Raw genomic sequence first — 8,839 nt, 5'->3', positions numbered from 1 at the left:
CATTTGAGTTGGTTTCATTGTTGTTAGTACAAATTATATTGCTCTTTGTATCTTTGTACTTTTTAATGTGCCAGTTTTTCCTTTAAGTAGTAAAATTTTGTACTATTTTAAATTTTAATAGAAACTACCAAAATCACTTCCAAATTATTCCTTCTTCCGAGACAATATTTAATATATCAAAATATTGTCAGTATTTTAAATTTATTGTCAGTATGATAGATTTGTAGCTTGCATTTTTCTTATTACTAGCTTAGGTAGAGCATGTCTTTGTATTTTTACTAGCTACTTGTGACCTTTTCTTTTTTTTTTTTTTTTTTTTTTTTTTGAGACGGAGTTTCGCTCTTGTTACCCAGGCTGGAGTGCACTGGCGCTATCTCGGCTCACCGCAACCTCCGCCTCCTGGGTTCAGGCAGTTTTCCTGCCTCAGCCTCCAGAGTAGCTGGGATTACAGGCACGCGCCACCATGCCCAGGTAATTTTTTTGCATTTTTAGTAGAGACGAGGTTTCACCATGTTGACCAGGATGGTCTCGATCTGTTGACCTCGTGATCCACCTGCCTCGGCCTCCCAAAGTGCTGGGATTACAGGCATAAGCCACCGCACCCGGCCACTTGTGACCTTTTCTAAGAGCACTTTGTCATTTTTCTAGTGGGTTTTTAAAAAAATCATTTTCTTAGTGGTTTAGTATATTTAACAAACACATATTGTGGTTATTATCTGTGAGGTTCCAGTTAAAAAGCTTGATAAATATGAACTGACTTAACCCTTATAACAACTCTATGAGGTAGGCAATATTTTAATTTCTGTTCTACAAAATGAGACTGAGCCTAGAGAATTGAAACACTTTATCAAGGTTATACCATACAGCTGGTAAGTAGGTGAACTGGGATTCAAACTACTGCAGGAGAACCAAAGTCAGTGCTCTCATTTCCTATTTTATATGCAAACTTTTTCTTTTAATCTAGTCTGCTTATTCTCTTTTTTATATCAAAGATTTTTTCACAGTATATATGTTTTTGAAGATTATTTATGTTTTTACTTAGTTATATGTATATACACACACATACGCACAATTTTTTGGTTTTTAGCCTTTTGTTTTTTGAGGGTTTTTTTTAATACTTTAGGTTCTGGTGTACATGTGCAGAACGTGAAGGTTTGTTACATAGGTATACACGTGCCATGGTGGTTTACTGCACCTATAAACCCATCATCCACATTAGGTATTTCTTCTAATGTTATCCCTCCCCTAACCACTAACCTCTGACAGGCCCCAGTGTGTTATGTTCCCCTCCCTGTGTCCAGGTGTTCTCATTGTTCAACACCCACTTATGAGTGAAGACATGTACTGTTTGGTTTTCTGTTCTTGTGTCTGTTTGCTGAGGAGGATGGTTTCCAGCTTCATCCATGTCCCTGCAAAGGACATGAATTCATCCTTTTTTATGGCTGCATAATATTCCATGGTGTATATGTGCCACATTTCCTTTATCCAGTCTATCATTGATGGAGATTTGGGTTGGTTCCAAGTCTTTGCTATTGTAAACAGTGCAACAATAAACATACCTGTGCATGTCTTTATAATAGACCAATTTATAACCCTTTGGGTATATACCCAATAATGGGATTGCTGGGTCAAATGATATTACTAGTTCTAGATCCTTGAGGAATCGCTACACTGCCTTGCACAATGGTTGAACTAATTTACACTCCCACCAACAGTGTAAAAGTGTTCCTATTTCTCCACATCCTCTCTAGTATCTCTTGTTTCCTGAGTTTTTAATGATCACCATTCTTACTGGCATGAGATGGTATCTCAATGTGGTTTTGATTTGCATTTCTCTAATGACCAGTGATGAGCATTTTTCATAAGTTTGTTTTCTGCATAAATGTCTTATTTTGAGAAGTGTCTATTCATATTCTCTACCCACTTTTTGATGGGATTGTTTTCTTGTAAATATGTTTAAGTTTTATAGATTCTTAAAATTGGCTCTTTGTCAGATGTATAGATTACAAAGATTTTCTCCCTTTCTGCAGATTGCCTGTTTACTCTGATGATAGTTTCTGCTGCTGTGCAGAATTAATTTAATTATATCTTGTTTGTCTATTTGGCTTTTGTTGCTATTGCTTTTGGTGTTTTAGTCGTGAAGTCTTTCCTCATTCCTATGTCATAAATGGTATTGCCTAGATTTCCTTCTAGGGTTTTTATGAGTTTTAGTCTTTCATTTAAGTCTTTAATCTATCTTGAGTTAATTTTTGAATAAGGTATAAGAAAGGGATCCAGTTTCAGCTTTCTGAACATGGCTAGCTAGTTTTTCCAACACCATTTATTAAATACCATATTCTTTCCCCATTGCTTGTTTTTGTCATGTTTATCAAAGACCAGATTGTTATAGATGAAGTCTCTGTTCTATTCCATTGGTCTATATATCTGTTTTGGTACCAGTGCCATGCTGTTTTTGTTACTGTAGCTTCAAGTTTGAAGTCAGGTAACGTAATGCCTCCAGTTTTATTCTTTTTGCTTAGGATTGTCTGGCTATGCAGCCTCTTTTTTTTTGGTTCCATATGAAATTTAAAGTAGTGTTTTCCAAATCTGTGAATAAAGTCCATGGTAGCTTGATTGGGATAGCATTGAATCTATACATTATATTGGGCACTATCATCATTTTTATAATATTGATTCTTCCATGAGTGTAGAAGGTTTTCGCATTTGTTTGTGTCATCTCTTATTTCCTTGAGCAGTTGTTTGTAAGTCTCCTTGAAGTGGTCCTTCACATCCCTTATAAGTTGTAGTCTTAGGTATTTTATTCTTTTTGTAGCAATTGTGAATGGGAGCTCACTCATAATTTAGCTCTTTGTTTGTTATTGGTGTATAGGAATGCTTGTAATTTTTGGACATTGATTTTGTATCCTCAGACTTTGCAGAAGTTGCTTATCAGCTTAAGGAGATTTTGGGCTGAGACAATTGGGTTTTCTAAATATACAGTCATGTCATCTGCAAACAGAGACAATTTGACTTCCTCTTTTCCTAATTGAATACCCTTTATTTTTTTCTCTTGGTTGATTGCCCTAGCCAGAATTTCCAATACTATGTTGAATAGGAGTTGTGAGAGAGGGCATCCTTGTCATATGCCAGTTTTCAAAGGGAATGCTTCAAGTTTTTACACATTTAGTATGATATTGGTTGTGGGTTTGTCATAAATAGCTCTTATTATTTTGAGATGATTCCATCAATACCTAGTTTATTGAGAGTTTTTAGCATGAAGTGCTGTCGAATTTTATTGAAGGCCTTCTCTGCATCTATTGAGATAATCATATGGTTTTTGTCATTGGTTCTGTTTATGTGATGAATATGTTTATTGATTTGTATATCTTGAAGCAGCCTTGTATTCCAGGGATAAAGTTGACTTGATCATGATGGATAAGCTATTGGATTTGCTGCTGGATTCAGTTTGCCAGTATTTTATTGATGGTTTTCACATCGATGTTCATCAAGGATACTGGCCTGAAATTTTCTTTTTTTATTGTTATTTTCCTGTCAAATTTTGGTATCAAGATAATGCTGGCCTTATAAAATGAGTTAGGGAAGATTCCCTCTTTTTCTGTTGTTTGGAATAGTTTCAGAAGGAATGGTACCAGCTCCTCTTTGTACCTCTGGTTGAATTAGCTGTGAACCCATCTGGTCCGGGACTTTTTTTGGTTGGCAGGCTATTAATAGTTGCCTCAATTTCAGAACTTGTTATTGGTCTATTCAGGTATTCGGCTTCTTCCTGGTTTAGTCTTGGGAGGGTATATGTGTCCAGAAATTTATTCGTTTCCTCTAGATTTTCTGGTTTATTTCTGTAGAGGTGTTTATAGTATTCTCTGATGGTAGTTTGTATTTCTGTGGGATCAGTGGCTATATCCCCTTATCATTTTTTAATGCATCTATTTGATTCTTCTCTCTTTTCTTCTTTATTAGTCTGGCTAGTGGTCTATTTTGATTATCTTATCAAAAAACCAGATCCTAGATTCATTGATTTTTTTTCTTTTTTATTATACTTTAAGTTCTGGGGTACATGTGCAGATTGTGCAGTATTGTTACATAGGTATACACATGCCATGGTGGTTTGCTGCATCCATCCCCCTGTCACCTACATTAGATATTTCTTTTAATGTTATCTGTCTGCAATCCCCCTACCCCCTATTATCCCTCCCCTAGCCCCTTTCACCCCACAATCGGCCCAGTGTTTGATGTTCCCTTCCTGTGTCCATGTGTTCTCATTGTTCAACACCAACTTATGAATGAGAACATGCCATGTTTGGTTTTCTGTTCTGTGTCAGTTTGCTGAGAATGATGGTTTCCAGCTTAGGGCGGCATAGTATTCCATGGTGTATATATCTATTTATCCAGTCTATCATTGATGGCCATTGGGTTGGTTCCAAGTCTTTGCTATTGTAAACAGTGCCACAATAAACATACATACATGTGCATGCATTTTTATACTAGAACGATTTATATCCTTTGCGTATATACCCAATAATGGGATTGCTAGGTCAAAAGGTTTTTCTAGTTCTAGATCCTTGAGGAATCACCACACTGTCTTCCATAATGGTTGAACTAATTTACACTCCCACTAACAGTGTAAAAGTGTTCCTATTTCTCCACATCCTCTCCAGCGTCTGTTGTCTCTAGATTTTTTAATGACTGGCATTCTAACTGGTGTGAGATGGTATCTCAATGTAGTTTTTATTTGCATTTCTCTAATGACCAATGATGATGAACATTTTTCATATGTTTGTTTTCCACATAAATGTCTTATTTTGGGAAGTGTCTATTCATACCCTTCACCCACTTTTTGATGGGGCTGTGTATTTTTTTCTTGTAACTTTTAGTTCTTTGTAGATTCTGGATATTAGCCTGTTGTGAGATAGGTAGCTTGCAAATATTTTTTCCCATTCTGTTAGTTGCAGTTCACTCTAATGATTATTTCTTTTGCTGTGCAAAAGCTCTTAAGTTTAATTAGATCCCATTTGTCTATTTTTAGCTTTTGTTTCCACTGCTTTTGGTGTTTTAGTCCTGAAGTCCCTGCCTAAGCCTATGTCCTGAATGGCATTGCCTAAGTTTTCTTCTAGGGTTTTTATGGTATTAGGTCTTAACTTTAAATCTTTAATCCACCTGGAGCTAATTTTTTTTAAGTTATAAGAAAGGGGTCCAGTTTCAGCTTTCTTAACATGGCTACCCAGTTTTCCCAACATCATTTATTAAACAAGGAATCCCTTTCACATTGCTTTGTCAGGTTTGTCAAAGATCACATGGTTGCAGATGTGTGGCATTACTTCCGAGGCCTCTGTTCTGTTCCATTGCTCTAAATCTCTGTTTTGGTACCAGTACCATGCTGTTTTAATTACTGTGGCCTGGTAGTATAGTTTGAAGTTAGGTAACATGATTCCTCCAGCTTTGTTCTTTTTGCTTAGGATTGTCTTGGATATGCAGGCTCTGCTTTGGTTCCATATGAAGTTTAAGGTGGCTTTTTCCCATTCTGTGAAGAAAGTCAATGGTAGCTTGATGTGGATAGCACTGAATCTATAAATTACTTTGGGCACCATGGCCATTTTTATGATATTGATTCTTCCTAACCATGAGCATGTAATGTTTTTCTATCTGTTTGTGTTCTCTCTTATTTCCTTGATCAGTGGTTTGTAGTTATCCTTGAAGAGGTCCTTCATATACCTTTTTAGTTTTATCCCTAGGTATTTTATTCTCTTTGTAGCAGTTGTGAATGGGAGTTCATTCATGAGTTGGCTCTCTGTCTGTTATTGGTGCATAGAAATGTTTGTGATTTTTGCACATTGATTTTGTATTCTGAGACTTTGCTGAAGTTGCTTAAGGAGATTTTGGGCTGAGACAATGGGGTCTTCTAAATATACAATATCCATAATGAACATTGATGTAAAAATTTTCAATAAAATACTAGGAAACCGAATCTAACAGCACATCGAAAAGCTTATCCATCACCATGAAGTCGGCTTCATCCTGGGGATGTAAGGCTGGTTCAACATATGCAAATCTATAAACATAATCCATCACATAAACAGGCAAAAAACATAATCCATCACATAAACAGGCAAAAAACATAATCCATCACATAAACAAAGGCAAAAAACACATGATGATCTCAATAGATACAGAGAAGGCCTTTGACAAAATTCAACAGCCCTTTATGCTAAAAACTCTCAATAAACTAGGTATCAATGGAACATATCTCAAATAATAAAAGCTATTTAATACAGACCCACAGCCAATATCCTACTGAATGGGCAAAAGCTGAAAGCATTCCCTTTATAAACTGGCACTAGACAAGCATGCCCTCTCTCACCACTTCTATTCAACATAGTGTTGGAAGTTCTAGCCAGAGTAATCAGGCAAGAAAAAGAAATAAAATAGTATTCAATAGGAAAAGAGGAAGTCAAATTGCCTATATTTGCACATGACGTGATCATTGATTTTTTGATGGGGTTTTCATGTCTCTATCTCTTTCAGTTATGCTCTACTCTTATTTTTTGTCTTCTCCTAGCTTTTAAATTTGTTTGACCTTGCTCCTCTAGTTCTTTTAATTGTGATATTAGGGTGTCAATGTTATCTTTCCTGCTTTATATTGTGGACATTTAGTGCTATAAATTTCCCTTTACATACTGCTTTAAATGTGTCCCAGACATTCTGGCACATTGTGTCTTTGTTCTCATTGGTTTCAAAGAACATCTTTATTTCTGCCTTAATTTCATTATTTACCTGGTAGTCATTCAGAAGCAGGTTGTTTAGTTTCCATGTAATTATGTACTTTTGATTGAGTTTCTTTTTCCTGAGTTCTAATTTGATTGCACTGTGATCTGAGAGACTGTTTGCTATGATTTCTTTTCTTTTGCATTTGCTGAGGAGTGTTACTTCCAATTATTTGTTCAATTTTAGAATAAGTGTGATGTGGTGCTGAGAAGAATGTATATTCTGCTAATTTGGGGTGGAGACTTCTATAGATGTCTATTAGGTCTGCTTGGTCCAGATCTGAGTTCAAGTCTGGATATCCTTGTTAATTTTCTGTTTTGTTGATCTAATGTTGACAGTGAGGTGTTAAAGTATCCCACTATTATTGTGTGGGAGTCTAAGTCTCTTTGTAGGTCTTTAAGAACGTTCTTTATGAATCTGGGTGCTCCTGTATTCAGTGCATGTATATTTAGGATAATTAGATCTTCTTGTTGCATTGATCCCTTTACCATTATGTAATACCCTTCTTTGAAGTCTGTTTTATCTGAGAGCTGTATTGTAACCTCTGCTTCTTTTTTGCCCTCCATTTGCTTGGTAAATCTTCCTCCATCCCTTTATTTTGAGCCTATGTGTGTCTTTGCACATGAGGTGGGTCTTCTGAATATAGCACACCAATGAATCTTGACTATCCAATTTGCCAGTCTGTGTCTTTTAATTGAGGCATTTAGCCAATTTTCATTTAAGGATAATATTATGTGTGAATTTGATCCTACCATTATGATGCTAACTTGTTATTTTTCCCATCAGTTGATTCAGTTTCTTCATCATGATAATGGTCTTTACAATTTTGTATGTTTTTGCAGTGGCTGGTACTGGTTATTCCTTTCCATGTTTAGTGCTTTCTTCAGGAGCTCTTGTAAGACAGGCCTTGTGGTGACAAAATCTCTCAACATTTGCTTCTCTGTAAAGGATTTTATTTCTCCATTGCATATGAAGCTTAGTTTGGCTAGATTTGAAATTCTGCATTGAAAATTATTTTCTTTAAGAATGTTAAATATTGGCCCCACTCTCTTCTGGCTTATAAGGTTTATGCTGAGAGATCCACTGTTAGTCTGATGGGCTTCCCTTTGTGGGTAATCTCACTTTTATCTCTGGTTGTCCTTAACATTTTTTCCTTCATGTAAACCTTGGTGAATCTGATGATTATGTGTCTTGGTGTTGCCCTTCTTGAGCAGTATCTTTGTGGTTTTCTGTGTATTTCTTGAATTTGAATGTTGGCCTACCTTGCTAGGTTGGGGAAGTTCTTCTGGATAATATCCTGAATACTATTTTCCACCTTGGTTCCATTCTCCCTGTCAATTTCGGGTACACCAATCAAATGTAGATTTTGTCTTTTCAGATAGTTCCATATACCTTGGAGGCTATGCTCATTTCTTTTCACTTTTTTTTTTCTAGAATCTTGTTTTCTCACTTAATTCATTGATTTGACCTTCAGTCTCTATATCCTTTCTTCTGCTTTATTGATTTGGCTACTGATACTTGTGCATGCTTAATGAAGATCTTGTGCTGTGTTTTTCAGACATCAGGTCATTTACATTCTTCTCCAAACTGGTTATTCTAGTTAGCAATTCCTCTAACCTTTTTTTTAAGGTTCTTGGCTTCCTTGCATTGGGTTAGAACATAATCCTTTAGTTTGGAGGAGTTTGTTATTACCCGCCTTCTGAAGCCTACTTCTGAAAATTCATCAAGCTCATTCTCCATTCAGTTTTGTCCCCTTGCTAGTGAGGATTTGTGATCCCTTAAAGGAGAAGAGGCATTCTGGTTTTTGGAATTTTCAGCCTTTTTGTGCTGTTCTTTCCCCATCTTTATGGATTTATCAACCTTTGGTCTTTGAAGTTGGTGACCTTTGGAGGTGGTCTCTGAGTGGATGTCTTTTTTGTTTATGTGGTACCATTCCATTCTGTTTGTTAGTTTTCCTTGTAACAATCAGGCCCCTCTACTGTAGGTTTGCTGGTGTTTGCTGTAGGTCAACTCCAGACCCTGTTTTCCTGGGTGTCACCAGTAGGGGCTGCAGAATAGCAAAGATTGCTGCCTGTTGCTTTCT

Source organism: Callithrix jacchus, chromosome 9, assembly GCF_049354715.1.
Source record: "Callithrix jacchus isolate 240 chromosome 9, calJac240_pri, whole genome shotgun sequence".
In the NCBI taxonomy this organism is placed as follows: domain Eukaryota; kingdom Metazoa; phylum Chordata; class Mammalia; order Primates; family Cebidae; genus Callithrix; species Callithrix jacchus.
The sequence above is the reverse complement of the archived record's forward strand: the minus strand, read 5'-3'. Positions refer to the sequence as shown.